General features: G+C 39.5%; 1 long non-coding RNA gene across 9 annotated transcripts; it reads left to right on the top strand.

Annotated features, from left to right (window-relative positions):
- The first annotated feature begins 1931 nt into the window (after positions 1 to 1931).
- On the top strand, positions 1932 to 21202 carry LOC103549105 (uncharacterized). Of its 9 annotated transcripts, none has more exons than XR_011525489.1 (8): positions 1932 to 2133; positions 2886 to 2979; positions 3733 to 3787; positions 6786 to 6890; positions 7009 to 7130; positions 14965 to 15152; positions 17593 to 18036; positions 19900 to 21202. It is a non-coding gene; the product is annotated as an uncharacterized lncRNA (long non-coding RNA). The 9 variants fall into 9 exon arrangements; XR_011525482.1 differs by having other exon boundaries at positions 2074 to 2439; positions 2886 to 3255; positions 20859 to 21202; XR_011525488.1 differs by having other exon boundaries at positions 2082 to 2439.
- The last annotated feature ends 26 nt before the right edge of the window (positions 21203 to 21228 follow it).

Below are 21228 nucleotides of genomic sequence, written 5' to 3'. Positions count from 1 at the left end.
ATATGGGGACCCTTGTTCAAATTGAAAAGAGAGGACTACTAAAGATACTAAAATATAAACATTTTACCTTTACAAATATTTTATTACTTATAAAATAGAGCAAATAGTTATTTATATATAAAAACATAAATTACAAAATTGCAAAAAATATATTATTTTGGTCTTGTAATTTATATAAAATAATGAATAAAATATTATATTATTGTGATATCTTGATTGATTATAGGGTTTTTTGGCTTACCTTTCTCCAAATTTATTTATTATTTCATCAAAATTTACACTTTTAGCAATTTCATTTTCAAATTAGGATATTGAAAGCAAAATGAGTTGCCTTGGCCGGGGCTGGCCCCGTGGCCGAGTGGTTAAGTTCGCGCGCTCCGCTGCAGGCGGCCCAGTGTTTCGTTGGTTTGAATCCTGGGCGCGGACATGGCACTGCTCATCAGACCACGCTGAGGCGGCGTCCCACATGCCACAACTAGAGGGACCCACAACGAAGAATATACAACTATGTACTGGGGGGGCTTTGGGGAGAAAAAGGAAAAAATAAAATCTTTAAAAAAAAAAAAAGGAGTTGCCTTGGCAAATGCAAGATTGCAGCCAATTTTTGATAATTTTTAATTTTGAGAAGAATGTTTCTGCTGATGTAATGGTTACAGGAGCCGTTAAGAGTATTTTATAGACTGTGACAACACTGGGACATATTTCTGATAATTATTTAGCAGTATAAATTAGAGTACATGTAAAGTTAATGAGTCTCACTTAACACTTTTTCTAAAAAGATTTAACTCTTCATACAAATGAGTCTCCTGCCTGAATTTAATTTTAAATGTCATGCAAGGGCAATTATACAATGGCAATTTAAGCTTCATATAAAAATAGTGGGTTTTTCTGTTGAATTTAATTTCTATTTATAAACCTGTGGGTATTTGCTTTGCAATGACCCAGCAATTTTCAAAACCAGAGATTCTGAACGCTTTGAAGAATTCTAATAACTTCCTGATACGCTTTATTGCAATGTCGATGTATATGCTGTTGTTTAGTAATAATTTACTGACAATATTTACTACCTGGCCGCCTGCAGTACCTGTCCCAGTGCTCAGGCCAGAGAGTTAATAATTACTGTAATTATTAGGGTCTAAAGATGGTCAGGAGGCTGGCCTCCCACCCAGGTTCCTGTGCTGTCCCACATGGAGTCCCTCTTCTCTCCTGGGGCTGTGCCCACTGTCTCTTCTGCTGCTGCCTTGGGGCCTCCCACCTTAGCACCCCTGTATGCATCCAGACACAGCCACTAGGCCAATTGCTCAGGGCCTATGCTACCTGCCTTTCTCACTGGCTTCAATCAGCAACAACCATTTATCGCTGCTCATGAGTCTGTGGGTTGGTTGGGTTCACCTGGGTAGTTCACCTGATATAAGGGTCATCTGATATCAAATCTGAAGTTAGTTCACTCGCCAGTTACACAGTAGTAAGCCAATCTCTGACATTGGGTGTAGTGGAAAAAAGTAGGAATTTTATTGCAAAGCACTGAGCAAGGAGAAGAGGCAGCTAACACTATAATCCCAAACTCCTGAAAAAGGTACAAGCAAGGGTTTTTATTTAGGGTTTTAGGTAGGAGTTGGGGAGCATGTGGCCTTGGGGGCAGAAGTTCTAAGAGTCCTCTGCACAGGAATGACTGTCTGTTCTATGTGTTGCATGGTGGATTTTTAGTCTTTGATGTGTAAAGTTGACAGTCTTTTTAGCTTCTCAATGTTCCTGCAAGATGCTTACTCAGGAGGAGGCCTGTCAGCAAATTCCTCTCTTATCGGCGGTCCTCCTGCTGTTGTGCAAGGCAAGCTCAGATGCTTTGGTTATTTTGTTTCCCACGTTAACCTTGTGGGTCAAAGGCACAGTTTCACCCTAATCCAGGGAAATTTTAACTCCTTCATCCTCAGTGTCAGTTCTTCTCCATGTGGTGTGAGCTGTGGCTGCCGTTATCTGAAGACTCAACCAGTTTGGAATGTCCAAGATGGCTCACTGGAGGTTCAACCGATTTGGAATGTCCAACGTGGTGGCCGTTGGTCTCTGCTGAAGGCTGGGATCTCATGCGGGGCTGTCACTTGGACACTTCAGTTCTCTTCCCTGTAGCCTCTCCAGGTGACTCGCTTAGGCTTCCTTAAAAGTATTGTCGTTTCAGGATAATCATACCTCTTCTCCATGGTGGCTGGATCCTAGGAGTACAAAATTGGAAACCGTCAGGCCTTTTAAAGGCTTAGGACAGGAATTAGCACAAACTTACTTCTGCAGCATTCTCCTATTTAAATAAGTCACAAGGCCAGCTTAAATTCAAGAGGAGGGCACTAAATGAGGGGAACACCAGAAGGAGTTGTTCGTTAGTGCCCATCGACATAAGAAATCACCACAGCCTCCTATTCCTTCTCTTTCCAGATGGAAACGTTCGTTGTGGGTATCCTGTCTCTGTTCTCTCACTGAATGTTGGTGTGGAGGGCAGATAACTTGTGATTTTTAGTTTACAGGTCTCTGAATTAAGAGAAGGTACAGCTCAAACTTACATAGAAACTATCAGGAGATCTTGGATTTTGAGTGTTAGACCAAAATGTTAGAAAATTTGGTTGCCTCTTTTTGGGAGGGGGTGAGGATATTTCACATGCTAAGTTAAAAGAGGTAAATATCTGTGGGCAGAAAAGTAGACTATGACAGATTGAATTATTTTTCAAAAATATTTTCTATGCTTTCATATCAGAACCCTCAAATATGGGCATATTAGTTAACTATTGCTGCATAACAAATTACCACAAACTAGTGGCTTAAAAAAATACACATTTATTATCTTATAGATTTTGTGGCTCAGGGGTCCAGGCATAATTTAACTGGGTGTTTTGCTTCAGTGTCTCTCACAGGCTATAATGAAGTTGTCAGCCAGGGCTGGGGTCTCATCTGAATGTTCAGCTGGAAGAGGATGTGCTTCCAAGTTCACTCAGGGTATTGACAGAATTTATTTTCCGATGGGCTTTTCTCCTCGCCGGCGTCAGCTGGAGCCACCCTCGTGTTCCTTGTCATGTGACACTCTCTCCATAACAGAGCTGTCAACATGAGCAGAATGCTTCATCAAAATCAGCAAGGAAGAACATCCACTATTAAGAGACTTTCATCTTCCGTTACATAATAACAGAAGTGACACCCTGTCATCTGTGCCATAGTCTATAGGTTAAAGGCAAGTCACGGGGCCTGTCCACACTCAAGGGAATTACACACGGGGTGAATATCAAGATGTGGGTTTAATCGGGGACTATCAGTCTGTCTGCCACTCCAGGCCCCTCACTGAGGGATAATCAGACTTTTTGCACCATACATTTCAGACCTGAACATGTGACTTATTTAAGCCAATGGAATGTGAGTGAAAGTGATATGTGCTCCTTTTAAGAAGGAGCTTTAAGAATTAGGGGCTGGCCTGGTGGCGCAGTGGTCAATTGTGCACATTACACTTTGGTGGCCCGGGTTTTGCCGGCTCGGATCCCGGGTGCAGACATGGCACCACTCGACAGGCCATGCTGTGGTAGGCGTCCCACATATAAAGTAGAGGAAGATGGGCACGGAAATTAGCTCAGGGCCAGTTTTCCTCAGCAAAAAGAGGAGGATTGGCAGCAGATGTTAGCTCAGGGCTAATCTTCCTGAAAAAAAAAAAAAAAGAATCCTCATGCGGTCTGCCACCTTCTCTTTTTTTCTCTCCACAAGACTAGCACTATTCCAGATATTGATCAGCCTGAATCCTGGAGCTGACTCACTCTAGGTATGTAAAAGGAGTAAGAAATAAACTCTGTTTGTTGAAAGTCACTAAGATTGTGGGAAGGTTTTTAACTGCAGCATAACTTAGCTGAAGCTGCCCGCTACAGCTGATCCGGGAGATACACCCTGGGGTGAAGCATCCTGGGGCTAGCAATAGTGGAGAGCCATTACTTCCCTAGACCAGGAGGGATGGGGGAGGAGGTAAGGAACCTAAGGAATGAACCAGCTGGTCTCACTCTCCACTCCTTGATCTTGAACTGCTGCTGCCCACTGGCAGAGAGGAGAGGGCTGAAAGGCAGGTCCTAGAAAACGCTAGCCTTTCTGGGACAGGTGAAGGAAGGAAGAATAACTTACAGGGGAATAAAAGGAAATGGTCAGAGAGGAAAAAGGAAAACAAAACAGTGGCGAGGTGAAATAGAGTGATAATGGATTGAACAAGTGGCCACATTGAAAGATTCTTCTCAGGGTTGCACTAATTTAAGGTTAGTGTCTATTAAATTTGGAAAATGGAATTTCATATGTGACTTAGAAAGAGAGATGTGAAATTGGCACAGACAGAGCATGGGAGTACAGGCATGAGCTGCATAATGATGTTTCGGTCAACAATGGACCACCTTTATGATAGTGGTCCCATAAGATTAGTACCAAATAGCCTAGGTGTATGGTAGACTATACGATCTAGGTTTATGTAAGTACACTCTATAATGTTCGCACAATGGCAAAATTGCCTAATAATGCATTTCTCAGAACGTATTTCCACCATTAAGTAATGCATGTCTGGTATAACACAAAGAAATGACTAGTCAATAGAAAGTAAAATTGTAGAAAGAAGTTCTAGACTACCTTTCAAAGAGGCTTGGTTCTGCAGGAGAGATAAGTAATAAGAAAGTAGTTAAGGAAGAGGTGGGCTCAGAAGGGTGCTTGTTTTAACATATAAGAGTGTAGAAATATTTTTTACATGTTCAATGGAAATGTTCTACTGGGGACTGATGATGCCAGAGAGAAGTGGATTTGTATACAAAATTAGGTCCACAACAGTATGGGATGAGATGTAATGATTACCTTTGGGTAATTTTGAGACTAGAGAGCAAAGTAAATCATTGGTTTCAGACAATTTTGCAAGTTAGAAGTCAGGAAGTTGATGAATTTCATACCTGAACACTTCCATTTTCTTCCTGAAGAAACAAAGTAGACCATCTGCTGGATGAGGTAGAAATGATATCTCAGAAACTAAATTGAAGAGGAAGTATGTGGGAGTGAGTTATTGTGACAGGTAGAAAGTTAGAAAGATGTGCTCAGAAAATACGATGCCGGGGCCGGCCCCGCGGCCTAGTGGCTGAGTTCCCGTGCTCCGTTTCGGCAGCTCAGGGTTTCAGTGGTTCACATCCTGGGCACGGACACGGAACTGCTCACCAGGTGATGCTGAGGCAGTGTCCCACATGCCACAACTAGAAGGACCCACAGCTAAAAATACACAACTATGTACCAGGGGACTTTGGGGAGAAAAAGGGAAAATAAAATCTTAAAAAAAAATGATGCCATAATTTAAGATGACAGATGTGGAGCAGTGGGGTGAGTGATAATATTTAGAGCATGGCCATGAGAGTGGGTGGTTCAAGGTGAGTTGAGACAAAGATCATTGAAATTGAGAAGAAAGATAAGGACTCGGGTACACTTTCAACAACGCTGATATTAGTCATGCTAGTATTTTTAATGGTAATGCTAGTATTAATAGTAAATAATGCTAGTATTATTAATGATAATATCCAACCCTGTTGAATGCTGCTTCTGGCACTAGGCACTGTACAAACAGATTAACATTTATTATTCAATTAAGTCTTCATAATGTCCATAAAATTAGTATTATCCCCATTTTACAAATGAATACATTGAGATTCAGAGACATGACAAATATACCCAAAGCCTTATAGCTAAGATAGAAATAGAAAATAGAAATAGAAATAGAAAAGCTAGCATTTAAGACAGACATGTCTGTCTGATTATAGAGCTTAGGATATAAGTGCTAAACTAGCCTTCTTTCTAACACTGACATTTGATTTGCCTTGGGTGATGTTGAGCCTACCAGGCTAGTTGAAAATGTCACCAGGTAATGTGGTGACATAATTTGGAGACTGGTGGATGGCTGACAAAGTGTAATATAGGATACAGAGCTAGGCTGCGTAAGCTGATGCAGAAAGTTTCTGTGTGAGTCTGGAAGACAAATATCCTGAAAAGAGTTGAGGAAAGAAAGGAGAATGCAGACACTTCTTCCCTCTTTCTGGTACATGGAAAATGGGTGCAATTCTAGTATCCATTTTAGGTGAGAAGCCACAAGAAAAGGTTGGAACCACCTAGGTTTCAGGTAAAGTAAGATGAGGTTTTCTGATCTCAGAAATTCTGCCGTAAACCAAGAGGAAACCCAATTTATCAACAAGAGGCTTAGATATATAGGTTTCTTTTGGCTTCTGTGTTCCAGGCTGACTGCTAGTGAAAAGTTGTTTTCCTTTCTCTGCAAGGTCCAGTTGTAGATAATAGCTGTGGGGTGGTCAGAAGCTGAATCCTTTCGGTCCTGGTGGAATCTGATTAAATCTATTTATCTCCCACAATGGAAGACTGTTCTTCTGGCAGGCTAACCTTTGTTACCATGCAAACAACAGATAGGTTCTGGATGGATTCTTATACGATTATTCTTTGTAAAACTACGACATTGTGATTTTTGAGGAGTAGATGTGATCATGGGCTGCATGTGTGATGCTGTGATCCTCTGGGGAGGTCAGGAAGCAATCAGCAAGGTTCAAAAGAGTATTCTTCATGCAAAGAAGAACAAATCTCAATTCTGAAGCTCCTGATAGGTGTGAATATATAGGCTTATAAATTTTTAAAAATATGCATTACTAAGAATTTTAAATGAATAATGATAACTTCTCATACTACATAAATGTGCCAGTTTGGAATTTATAAAGGACGTTCACACTCATTTTCTCATTTGGTATTCACAACAGGGCATGGAGTTGGCATTATGGAGCCCATTGTACCATGCAAGAAATAAGATTCAGCAAGCTCGTAATTGCAGAGACTACACCTCAACCCATGTTTTCTGTTCCCAGGTGCAGTGCAATTCTCAGTTAGTCTAATCTTCTATTATTTTCTAAATGTTCTTGACAAGTAATGAATAATCAGGCACTGCTTTGGGAAGGCTAGTTTTGAAAGGTTCTTTATTTTTAGGAGAATTATGATTTGAGGAGGAGATCTGGAGATGCTTCGTACCAAGCAGCCTGTTGAGGACCTCACAGTGCTCAGGTTGCACACACTCTGAATGTCTCTTCAACTTCATCTTCAGCCCACAGGTAACATCGAGGACCTGGTTTCTCTTAGCCTCTGGCACTACCTCCTACACGAATGCTAACATCCATTCCTTTTCCAGTTGTAGATCTCAGGGGCTGGAATCTAACTAGGGTCCTGAGTAAACAAAGAGGGCTACAGCACAAAATGCTACATTGGGGCTTTTAGCCGTAGATCACTCTAGCCCCGACAAACCACTGACCTTCTGCTCTGGCCAGCCAGACACCTGACCTTCCTCCAGAACCTTATCTTGCCATCTTTTACCCTTACGGATACATCTTCCACTATCCATTTTTCTATTATTACATTTCTCTGTATTCACCCTCCTCATTAAAGTTAATTTCTCTAATTATAGAAAAGAGAATGATTTGCTTCTCAAGTTTTCCTTCCATGTGGATTTCCTTCTCTCCAGTTCCTGCACCTCTTCTTTCCAAAGTCTTGCATTTCTGATTTCTCCTTTCTTTTGCACATATCAGACTCCTTCCTAACTTCTGTTTAATCTCTTCCTTGTTAAAAGTCAACCCTTTCAAATCTCTTTTCACTTTAGTCTCCCACCTGAAGGTCCCGGGCTTTCTTTCTTCACCATCATGTCCAGAGCACACCCTTGGGGCTAAGCTGAGGGCTCTGGTTCACAGACTAGGCAAATGGCAGACAGCAGATCATGTTATCTGCCAGTCTGCTCTTCTCCTATCACAGCTGGGCCTGCTCAGAGAGCTGTCGTGATCCATCTAAACTCCTATTCTGTACATTGGCTCCGCCCATCCCTGGCGTATTTTCTTGAGAATGGAAACCATTATTGTAAACACAATTTCAATGGATGTTTGGTGGAGGAGGCAGGTTAGTGTGCGGGATGGCCAATGATGAGCGTGGAGCAGAGGAAACAGAGCGGCAGGGAGATGAGAAAAATGTGGATGAGAGACCAATTACTGATTTTTACTATGGGAGTGTCCCAATGCTTCACAAAAACCAAAGGAACAAGAGCAGTAAGGAGTCATAGGAATAAAGTTGCACAGATCATTTCTCTCCCGTATATATACATATATATATAACGTATATACATATATGACACTATAAATACACAGCAACATTAGAACATAAACTGATTTCATAATGTATAAAAATATCATATCACTATGTTGTCACCTGAAACTAATATAATATTGTATGTCAATTATAATTCAATAAAAAAATTTTTTAAGAGGACATAAATTGGAAGGGGAATAAACAGAGTTCAATTGTTCTAAGTATCTACATTTGACGAATAAATGGAAACAGCATTAACATATATTAGAGCTGAATATTAGAACTGAATACGTACAAATTACACGTTCTGTTGTCTAGGGTAACCACAAAAGGATTAGTAGAGAACTGTATAACTAACAAGTTAAGAGGAAGGAAAAAAGGAATATTAAAAAATATTCAGCCAATTCAAACATATATAAGAAATAAGGAACAAAAAACAGGCAAGAGAAATGGACAAGTTGTAAGATATCAAATCTATACACAAACATGGCAACATTTCATTAACTGTTAATAGACTAAATATTATGCAAAAGGCAAAGATTGGTAGAGTTTTTAAAAAACAATATGCTTATACCAGATATACAATTTAAATATAAGGATACAGAAATATTGAAAGTAAAGGAATGAAAAAAATATATATCACTCAAATGCTAACGGAAAGAAAGCCGCCATAGCTTTGTAGTTCTAGCTCTACTAACCCTGGACAAAATAGACTTGGGGAGTGGTTAACAGCAATAAGGAGGGAAAATCCACCAATTATTTTAATTTATATATCAGTAACAAATATTGACGTTTGTCCTTTATATGAAAATGCAGTCCTCCATATTTCTAAACTAAGGATATATATGAAATAAAATATTCTCTATTATCAGAAAAGAACATCTTTTTAACATCAAAATAAGAAATTACACTATGTCAGCTCCACTGTGCTCTCAGTTCCAAGACTCCATGGTTCTGTGATTCTGAGTTTCCATGGTTTTGCAAGCCTCTGATTCCAATCCAAGACAGTCCATATTCTGGAGGATATGAAGCCATTTTCACTGTTCTGACTGGGAATTCCTGTGGCGATATTTTGGTGATACTGGTGTGGGTCATGGTAAAGGAAAGAAAGGTGACTTTCAAAGGAAAAGTAGCAAACAGTGAGCCAGCCCTGATGGCCTAGTGGTTTAAAGTTCGGTGCTCTCACCACTTCAGCAGCCCAGGTTCGTTTCCCAGTTGCGGAAGCACACCATCCATCTGTCAGTTGCATACTGTGGCAGCAGCTCACACAGAAGAAAAAATGGACGTAAAACTAGGATGTACAACCATGCACTGGGGCTTCGGGGAGAGAAAAAAAAGAGGAAGACTGGCAACAGATGTTAGCTCAGGGTGAATCGTTCCCTGCAAAAGAAAAAAAAAGTAGCAAGCAGCACATCTGAGACATGTGAGAGAGACCAGATTTAGGGAGAACAGAAAGAAGAATCAGCACAATTGTTTAGTCCAGGCACTGGCATATTCAAATTTAAAATAAAATTAAAACAGCCTTTGGGAAGTTTTTGGAGAAGATTGGAAACTTCCCATGTTGCTTGGCTTGGGTACCACTGAAGTGACAGATGTCATGGATGGATGAGATGACCTCAAATTATAAAGATTATGAAGCAGGAAAATCCAATGCATCCTTTTGGGGGAAAAATCAATGCCTTAATTCAAAGGACTTAAGAAAATATGTCAGTATAATTCAGTTGAACAAACTTGTCAACCTTCAAAATTTGAATGAAACCACCGTCTGAGTTTCTTATTTGACATGAAATGATAATGTTGATTAATAGAATTGTGATTATTTGACCAAATCTCTTAACTATGGAAAAAAATATCCTGAAATATGTAACATAGAAAAGAAAAAAATAATTGACTCTGAGCAAGGTCAATGATGAAAGACAAGACACCAGAATAAATTGGGGTAAAAACTGAGAAAGAGTAGAGAAGGGGAAACAAGCACTGTGGCACCTGGAGAATCAAAGTAAAGAAAAGAGATGTCAACAGAGGAGGAATCGTAGAATGGAAACATCAGGAAATGATATTAGGAAATATTTTTATCATAATTGGAGCCATTGACACAAATTTAAATTTCAGTTTTATGTGGACCAAAAAAACCGTTACGGTAGCAACAGATTGGAATAAAAATATTATAGCACCTATAAAGGAGAGTGTGGCAATATTTAGCAAAATTACATATGCAATTCCTCTCCTGAAGCCGTAGTCTCACCTTTTGGAATCTATCCCCCCAAAACACTGGCCTATAGGTGAAAAGATGTATGAATAAGTTTGCCATTGTTACAAAATTTGTAACAGTAAAAATTTGGAAATAACCCAGATGTCAACCAAAAGAGGCCTTGCTGAAAACAATTATGGTATGTCCACTCAATTATGCATTGACAAAACAGAAGGACATCATCTGTATACTATTCTAGAGTGACCTCCAGCGAAAAATTAAGTGAAGAAGTGCAAGGCAAAAAGAGAACTATGATACAAAGGCTTTTGTGCAAGAGATACATATGAACACATTCAAAAGACTGTTTATATTTGCAAAATGAAACACTAGAAGGACAGACCAGAACCTATAGCAAAGAGAGAGAGCAGGTTGGAGGCAACAGGGATAAAGTGAGGTTACAGTTTTCATTAACCCAGAGTTATTAGAACAGTGGAAAAAGTCCTAAGAGCCTAAAAGCACTGTAGAAAGGGACAAGGGAATATACTGACAATATTATAATGTTGTAAAATAGCGTAAAATAGGCTAAAGGAGAAATATTACTTATGAATAATGTAATAGTTGAAGTTAAAGAAAAAACCAGATTGGTTAAATAGTAAAATGGACGCATCCGCAGTGAATCAGCAAATTAGAAGACCACAGAGTTAGGAACTGTTCCGTGTGGGCACAGGGAAGAAAACTGTGGAAAAAGACTTTTTGAAGTTAAAGAATATGGAGAATAGAGGAGGAAACGCCGACATCAATAAGAGAATTCTCAAAAGAACTGGAAAAATTGGAAATGAGGAGACTTCTCAAGGAATAATGGAAACATATTTGCCAGAATTAAAGAAAGACGACTCAAGATTTAAATGGTAAAATAGGAAAAGAGGAGTGAGAAGGAAAAGTTCACACCTAGACATTTTAGAATGAACTTTAATAAGATTAGAGACAACAAAAAGATTCTAAAGCTGCTAGAGAGGAATAGCAGATCACAAAAAGAAGACGAATCAGAATGCCATCAGACATTTCAATAGCAACACTGGATTCAAGACAATGGAATACTATTTTCAAAGCAGTAAAGGGAAAGAAGTTTGAGCTATACTTTTATTTCCTCCTGTCACTCAAAGAACATGATAAAGTTATTCCAAGATACTCAAGTCCTCAGAGGATTTAACACACAAATATCTCATTACAAACACACTCAGAAAAAGTACTTAAATTTGAAGAGAGAAATGCCAGGAAAGTCTAAAATTCTCATTCAGAATGGTAATCAAATATGTAAGAAGATTTTGAGAGAGAGGAATAAATGAAAGCTCAGAATTAAATTTTTAAATGGTTAAGAGGAACTTGGGGGAGAGGAACCCAGCGAATATTATAACTATTATCTGGTTAGGAGAAGATATGGATAATTTTAATGATTTCAATGAATGCAAACAGATTAAACTCACTGGTTAAAAGACAAAGATTGTCAGTTTAGACAATCAAACAAAATCTAGCTATAAATCATTTACTAGAAATGCCTTCAAATGTGATAGGATAGGAAAAACTTACTAGACAAGTGTTCTCAAATGAAGTTAGTGTAACTATAGTCACATCATTTAAAAACTAGGCTTTAGGGGGGCTGGCCCCATGGCCGAGTGGTTGGGTTCCCGCGCTCCGCTGCAGGCGGCCCAGTGTTTCATTGGTTCGAATCCTGGGTGCGGACATGGCACTGTTCATCGAACCATGCTGAGGCGGCATCCCGCATGCCATGGCTGGAGGGACTCACAACGAAGAATCTACAGCTATGTGCCAGGGGGCTTTGGGGAGAAAAAGGAAAAAGAAAAGAAAATCTTTAAAAAAAATTTCTAAAAAAACCCAAAAAAACTAGGCTTTAGGGCCAAAGCATTGGTGGGATATATAGTGTCATTACCTAATGATAGCATATTGAATTGATCAAGAAGATATAGCAATTCTAAATGTTTGTATACATGATTAATACTTCAATGATTTAATAAAAAAAGAATGACACTAATTCTTTCCCCAGCTTCAAGAAGATGAGAGGTTAAATGAGGCTGCTTATTAATAAGTGGTAAGGAGGACGTTACGGGAATCTGGTTGTGCAGAGGAAGTGTGCCATTTGACCTCGTCCAATGCCCAGCTTATGTGAAGGGTGTGAGAAGGTCCCCTACAAGATACATCATTCCCAAGCCCATTGCCTTGGTTGGCTCTCCGAAATGTGAGCATCCTGCTGAAGTGTCATTTCTTTATCTTAGCAAAGGATGCCACTGACTCTGGAATACAGTTGAGAAAACAGCATCAATAACTTTTCTAGGAAGCAGCTTGAGTGCAGTTACCGTCTTGGCCTGGAAGTAGAATCAGGCTTAGGAATTTACATTTCAGTTAATGGCCCAGTAAATCAGCTCAGACCTGCTCACTGCAAACAACAATGAATACAGCCAATTGATTCTTTAGGAATGGGACAGTCTTTGTGGAAATGAAGTCCTTCTTTTCCTACCCAAACTTCTCTTCCCACCCAGCCAAGATGAATCTAAATACAGAGAAGGGAGAGAAAATGGGATGGTTATCTCTGGAATCTGGAGTATTAGTCCTGGGGCAATAATAAGATTGTATCTCTCTTCCTATGTATTATTATATTTTCTCCAGTTTAGAGTGAGGTAATTGATTTATGTAAATAATAGGGCTCTTGGGGCAATACGGTATAGTACAATTGTTCTTAACACTGGCTTCACTTAATAATCATCAGGGGAGCTTTTTTTATTTCTTAAATTTTTTTTAAGGTACGCTTTTTGGTGAGGAAGATTGGCCCTGAGCTAACATCTGTTGCCAATCTTCCTCTTTTCTTTTTCTCCCCAAAGCCCCAGTACATAGTTGTATATTCTAGTTGTGAGTCCTTCCAGTTCTTCTATGTGGGACGCCACCACAGCATGGCTTGATGAGCAGTGTATAGATCCATACCCAGGATCCAAACCAGCAAATCCCAGGCCACCGAAGTGCAGTGTGCAAACTTAACCACTACACCACTGGGCCAGCCCCAGGGAGCTTTTAAAAATAAAATTGCCAGTGCCACATTCCAAAGGAATTCTCAAAAGTTTGTTGAAAATTTATATTTAAAATATAGTAATATTATGTGGTGATTCTGGGTATCAGATTCTCCAGGGCTTGTTGTTGTTGAAGTTTAGTGCCTTTGAACTAATTTTAGATAATGAAGGCAAAAACACAACATACCAAAACTTACAGACTGCAGGGAAAGCAGCGCTTAGATGGAAATTTATAGCTATAAAAACCCACATCAAAAAAGACAGATGTTAAATCAATAATCTTCCACCTTAAACAGCAGAGGAAAAAGAACAAACTAAACCCAGTGCAAGCAAAACACAGGCTATAATAAAGATTACAGTAGAAATAGAGAACAGAAAAACATTAAAGTCAATGAAACCAAAAGTTGGTTCTTAAAAAGATCAACAAAATTGAGAAAATTTTAACTAAACTGACAAGAACAAAAAAGAGAAGACTCACATTACTAAAATCAGGAATGAAAGTAGGGATATTACTACTGACTTTACAAAAATAAAAATGATTATAAGGGGATTCTATGAGCTACTGTATGCCAACAAATTAGATAACCTAGATGAAATGGAAAAAAATCTTAGAAATATGCAAACTACTGAAACTGACTAAAAAACAAAGAGAAAATTTGAATAGAATTATAACAAGTAAAGAAATTGAATTAGTAATAAAAAAAAAATCCACATAGAATAGTTTAGGCTCTGATGGTTTCATTGGTGAATTCTACCAAATGTTTAAAGAATTAATACCAATCCTTCTCAAGTTCTTCTAAAAATAAAACAGGAGAGAACATTTCCTAACCCATTCTATAAGGCCAGTAGTACCCTGATACCAAAACCAGATAAAGACAGCACAATGAAAGGAAACAGACCAGTATCTCTTATGAATATAGATGCAAAATCCTAACAAAACACTAGCAAACTGAATCCAGCAACATATAAAAAGGATTATACACCATGATCAAGCAGGATTTAACCTAGGAAGGCAAGCTTATCTCAACATAGGAAAATCAATCAATGTAACACATCATATTAATAGAATAAATGATAAAAATCAAATGATCATATCAATAGATGCAGAAAAAGCATTTAAAAATTCAACTCCTTTTCATGATAAAAATACTCAACACACTAAAAATAGGAGGGAGCTTCCTTAACCTGATAAACGGCCTCTAGGAGAACCCCACAGCTGCCATGATGCTTAACCATGAAAGAATGAAAGTTTTGCCCCTAAGATCAGGAACAAGGCAAGAATGTCTGCTTTCACTACTTCTATTCAACACTATAGTTAGGGTTCTTGCTAGGGCAAAATACTAGCAAACGAAGATATAGGACCTTTCCAATCATAAATATTTCACTATATGTCTCTAAAAGATTTAGAGGGCTTTTAAAAAAAGTGACCACAATACCATTATTGAAAAAGTTAACAATCATTACTTAATATCAGGGTTTTAGTACCTATTTATCTTTTTTTACTTTTATTTTTAATTTAATTTATTTTTTTTTAATTTTTTTTTTGAGGAAAATTAGCCCTGAGCTAACATCTACCAATCCTCCTCTTTTTGCTGAGGAAGACTGGCCCTGAGCTAACATCCATGCCCATCTTCCTCTACTTTATATGTGGGATGCCAACCACAGCATGGCATGCCAAGCGGTGCCGTGTCCGCATCCGGGATCCAAACCAGCGAACCCCGGGCCACCGAGAAGCGGTACGTATGTGCTTAATCTCTGTGTCACCAGGCCAGCCCCTAGTACCTATTTAAATTTCCTCATTTGCCTCTTGATTTTTTTTCAGTAGGTTCATGCTAATCAGGATACACATAAGGTCCACACCTTGTATTTAGATCTCTCTGTTAATCTTATGACACAAAAAGTGATTTATCTTCGTAAATGTTCCATGCACACATGAGAAAAATGAGTATTTTGGCACGGTTTTGTAGAGTGTCCTATAACTGTCAGTTACATTAAGATGGTTGAGTGCTTTGTTTAATTCTACTATATTCTCACAGAATTTCTTTCTACTTGTTCTATCAATTACTGAGATATGGGTATTGAAATATCTAAATATAATTGGGGATTTGTCTATTTCTCCTTGCAGGTCTATCAGTTTTGTGTCATGTACTTAGAAGCTCTTATATTTGTGTGTAAAAATTCAGTATTGTTTCATCTTCTTGATAAATTGACCCCTTTGTCAGTATGAAATGACCCTTTTTATCCTTGGTTACATTTTATGCTCTGAAGTATAATTTGCCTGATATTAATATAGCCACTCCTTTTTTGGATTAGTATTTGCATGGTATATCTTTACGTTCCGTTATTTTTAATCAATCTGTTCTTCTAAAATATTTATAATGAATTTCTTATAGACACATAAAATTGGATATTGCTTTTTATCCAATTTGAAAATCTCTGACTTTTAACTGGGTCATTTAGACCATTTATATTTAATGTTATACTAATGATATGTCTGTGTTTAAATCTACCAACTTGCTATTTATTTTCTTTTTGGCCCTTCTATTTTTTTCTCTTACTTGGCCTTACTTTGGAATAATTCAATAGTTTTTATGATTCTGTTTTATCTCTTGAAGCACATATAGCGTGCATGTTTAACTTATTTCAAACTATGTCAAGTAATACTATACTATTTTAAGCAGAGTTTGAGAACTATACAATAATATGCTTCCATTTATCTCCTCCTTGCCTTTGTACTATTCTTGTTATGCACATTACTGACACAGATACGAGAAAATCTTCACTACACTGTTATTGTTTTTGCCTTAAAGTCAATTATCTTCTGAATAGATTTTTTAAATAAAGGGGAAAAGTCTTGTATTTATCTATATGCTTTTCATTCCACATATAGATCCAGATTTCCACCTGCTGTATTTTCTTTGTGATTGCAGGACTTGAACCTTTCTTGTAGTGCACATCTGTTGGTGATAAATTCTTTCAACTTCTGTAGGTCTAAAGACATCTTCATATCACAGCTGTTTTCTAAATATATTTCTGATGGATCAAGAATTCTAGATGAGGGGCCAGCCCGGTTGCCGAGTGGTTAAGTTCGTGCACTCTGCTTCAGCGGCCCAGGGTTTTGCTGGTTCGGATCCTAGGCATGGACATGACACCATTCATCAGGCCACGCTGAGGTGGCATCCCACATGCCACAACTAGAAGGACACACAACTAAAATATACAACTATGTACTGGGGGGATTTGGAGGGAAAAAGCAGAAAAAAAATTCTAGATGAACAGTTTCTTTTTCTTCCTTTTTTTAAATTTCAGTACTGTAAAAAGTTACTCCATTGTCTTCTGGCTTACATTATTTCCATTGGCAAGTTTTCTGTCTTTCTTACCCTTGCTCATCAGTACGTAATACATCTTCTTTTTCTCTTTCATAGTTGTTCTGCTTGTGTATCCAACGTTATTTTCTCACCATTAAATATATCGAAGTTAGGCCTTGTCGACAGTCATGCAAGATTGATGAAACCACCCAACACTAAGAAAGCATTCAAAGAAAGATTGTCTCAAAACTCATCAAGTTGTATACTTTAAATATGTACAGGTTTTTGTACATCAATCATACTTCAATAAAGTGGTCTTAAAAAAACATTGTTTTTCATTTCATTTATCTTTTGCAAGGGAGTAAGAAAGAGCTCACTGATATCCTAAATCAGTATCAAGGGAAGAGAGTTCAACAAAGACAGGATGTAGGGAAGAGAAACAGAATGTATTGATGGCACCTTTTGTGCCAGCTGTAAGGCAAATAATAAGATGACCTTATTTAACCCAACTGTCATTTTGATGAGCAGTCATATTATCAACACTATTTCACAAATGAAGGAGGCAGGGCCCTGAGAGATGAAGTGATCCATCCAGTCTGCGCAACTAGTGAATTGCAGAGCTAGGATTTGAACCCAGGTGTGCTGATGGAAACCCTTATGTCTCACAGCACTAAGTGGATGCCATTCACTCCTGCCCAAAGGTGGCTGTAGGTTGTAAGGACAAGTCAAGTATCCACGAGTCACTTCTACTAGACCCCCAAATTTACAGAGAGCCTCTGCCCTGCTGATCCTTTGCCTCACTCATCTCCCTAATTCTCGTCTCATTTTCCTAAAGCATCTCCCTAATTCTCCTCTCATCTTCCTACAGCATCCTCTCATCTTCCTACAGCAATCTGGGAAAATCTCCTATCACCTGCATGAGTGCTGTCGAGAACCCAGACTCCCCTAAGAAGTCTGAAGAGACAAGTTTCATCTAAATATTCAGTCCAGAGACAAAGACTAATGAGGCCTTTGTACAAGTTTAGCAACAACCACATGCAGAGTGCTGAGCTGGACCAGCTGGAGACAGGGCACTGTTACTCATTTAACCTCTCCTGACCTCAGTTTCCTCCTGTCCTCTGAGAAACAGAGAAGAAAATAATGTACCTTAATCTGTTGTGAGTTCAAATCTGTCTCCGCTTTTATCAGTTGCGACCCTTGGGCAAGTCCCTCCTCTCAGAGCCTCACACCTTCCCACAGAGTTCTGAGCCACAAGTGAAAGGATATCTGTTAGAAGAGTAGTTCAAAATCATGTGCAAAGTGATAAATGCAGGTAAGTGGTAAGTCTTCAACACATCCAATTGTATTGCTTCGGACTGTTGATCCAGCCTGGCGTGATATTTTACACAGCACAGTTTGGTGGTAAAGAATATGATTTTGGAGCTAGAGTTTCCAGGTTGGATACTGGCTCTGCTATTTACTATCAGTGTAACCTTGGCAAATAGATCTTATGCTCCCTAGTTTCCTCATGTGTAATATGATATGTAATATCATAGGATTATTGTGAGGATTAAGTGAGCACATACATGCAAAAGGCATAAAAGCATACCTGGCAAAAGTAATCAGCTCTGTTAGAATGCACAAGAGTGGCCACCCTTGGAGCACAAGAGGAGAGGCGATCAGAGGAGTGACTGGAAGGGAGCATCAGGGAGGATTCTAGATCCTGGGGAAAAGTCTGCCTCTTGACACGGGTGCTAGTTTCACAGTCTATTCTGTGTATGAAAATTCATCGTACTGTCTGCTGAAAACATTTGCCATTTCTCTCTTTGTATTATACTTCTTAAGAGGTTGTTGTTTTAAATAGTGCCTGGGAATTTGTACAAATTCCTAGGAGGTCTTCAGACCTCCAAAGGCTGCAAAATTGGTAGAGTCCAAGCCTATATCTCCAGAGAGGAAAGGGAACCAGCTAATTTCTGGGTTGCAGATAGGAGTAAAGAGAAACTTTCCCTGAGGTATATATATATAGACACACACACATATATACATAGGATAAGCTGAAAGGTTGTAAATAGGAAATGGAAGAACCAGGAGGGATCTAGAGGCCTTGAAGGGTGATGGGATCTGCTAGGCTGGATAGGGGGGAATGGGGATCGGGTTCACCTTCCTCATTTCCCCCCACCCCCACACACCAGAACCCTTTGTGACTGTTCCGTAGCTCTGTGATGCAGGTCTGGAACTCTAAACTGGAGTGGGTATTCTCTGTGCTCAGTTCCCTGAGGTAGCAGTGCACTTTAGAGGATAGAGAACTTTGGCTGGTTACTTCCGCTTTTCAGTGAGTCCTGGGATATTCGTTCCATCTTTTACTTTTGTTCAGAGTTGGGGTCACCTTTCTGTCTTGTTACTGCCTTCATTGGTGTACATATTCATCAGTGTTTGAAGAGAAGAGACATCAGCCAGGTAACAGAACTCAGCCTACAAAAGAGATTGACTTGATTATTATTTTTCCTTTTCCTACTCCCACTATTCTAAATCAATTATCAAAATGGAGACATAACAGGAATGGGAATTCTCAAGAGAGTAGTACATCATTTGTCTAGGAGCACAGGTTGAGCCGGCAAGTGGTAAAGTGGAGACTCAGGTATCTATCCAAAGTTCACAGACCATCTATCTGGATGTGGTAAAGAGTTCCAGGGTAAAATCCCAAACACTGTGATTCATGGCCTGTGGACTGGTTAACAAAGAGAGTTCAGGGCACCTGAGGAGAAGAGGTCTTCAGTGCTTGTTCAGCAGCTGCCTTCCCATTGTGAATGTCTGCAGGCCAAGCCCCTCCTTTGTGTTAGGGTCAACCTGGAGAGCAATGCTGAGCCTCTGGTACAGATTCTATTCATGGAGCAGAATCCTGTAGAATGGAGCACATATGTTCCAGAAAATGTGAGTTTCTGTGCCCCTTTATAGTAGAGGACTACTGTCTGAAACATCAATTGAGGACCTTGGGCAGTAAAACTTTTCTTTGAGTTTGACAAAGAAGAATCAGTAGAAGATATATCTGCTTTTAAGATGAATAACACGGAAGCAAAACAGAACTCAAACCAACACAGAACGTTGCTTTACTCATTAATAATGAATGTCTGCTTCTTGCTTAGAATGAGGAGCATGAGAAACGGGTCCCACCTCTCATTGTTTTCTTGTCTTTCAGCATCAACTCAGTGACAGGAAGAGAAACAGACTGGGGACTTTAAGATTTTGCTTTCAACCAAGGCCTCTCCCAGGGATAACCCTTTTTCTCCTTTCATGAGGTCTCAGATCCACAATTGCTGGGACAACAGTTCCTAAAGCCAGTTCTCAAAAAACATAGCCCTCTGAGGAGAGCCCATTGGAAGTAAATCGGAATCTGGGATCTTTCCAATCCCTTCTCTGTCGCTCCACGGGAGTTAAACGCTAATGGAGCTGGGCCGTGGGTTGTGCCTGTGGGGTGGTGTCATGTGATGTAGCAGAAGCAAGATTGGTTGTTTTGGAGGCAACGTTTTGGCGCCTGACTTTGTTCAAGTTGTTAATTTCCCCAATATTCAGACTCAGCCTTTGAGAGAGCATCTGGCTTGCCAAGCTCCCTAAGATGTTGCGATAATCAGCGAGGACAAGGTGCACGGAAGCATTTTGGAAATGACACAGCATTGTACCTCCATTAGCCTTACTGTTTTGTCATTGACCTTTTGACATTAAGTCCTGATTTCTGGGCTCTCAGGGTCAAATTTTGACGTAGTCTTTCCCCAGTTGAACGTTCTACAAAGCCTCCTATTAGACCCCTTGCTTCTTCCTTCAACTGATAAGCCCTTCTCCTAACTTGAGAGCTTGCCTGAAAGGCACCAAAGTGGCAGCAGGCCAGCTCTCTCTTTGGAAATTATTAATCTCTTCCATTTTTCCACATGTCCCTCTTCCTGTCTTGTCCCTTGGAATTCCAGGATCCCATAGCAGGATGGGAACAGTATGAAAAGGAACCCATGGAGAATGAGATGTGAAAGGAAGCCTTAGGTTGAGAACTAAGAGGGGCATCATGAAACAAGGAACGTGGAGAAACGTGATCCTTGCCAGGCCTGCTGGCTTAGCCCATCCCCATTCTGCTCCTGGATGACCTTTTTAAACTCTTGTCTCTTACAGGTACCTGTACAGGCTCTCTTTTGAGGGCAGCTTTCCAGAGCAGTTAGAGCAAGATCTGAGCTCTGAGGAGTGTAATAGCACAACCACGGAAGCAGACATTCTGTTGTGGGAGGAGATGGGGGAAAATGCTGTTTGACTCCATCACCTTTGGGATTTGCTGAGTCATTCATTCTGGCCTCCAACTTCCCATTGAATTGAACCACTTTTTCACTTTCCTTGTTTTCACCATCAACACTGGGTGCCCTTCTTAACAGAATCCAACATTGTTCATGTACCTTCTTTCATACCACCTCTTCCCTTTTCCTTCTACCCCCAGAGAACACTCAGATACTAGGCCGTATTTCCCAACTAGACCCGCTTTATCTTTGGA

This window comes from Equus przewalskii, chromosome 13 (genome assembly GCF_037783145.1).
Source record: "Equus przewalskii isolate Varuska chromosome 13, EquPr2, whole genome shotgun sequence".
Classification (NCBI taxonomy): Eukaryota; Metazoa; Chordata; class Mammalia; order Perissodactyla; family Equidae; genus Equus; species Equus przewalskii.
This window is presented reverse-complemented; position numbering and strand designations above follow the sequence as displayed.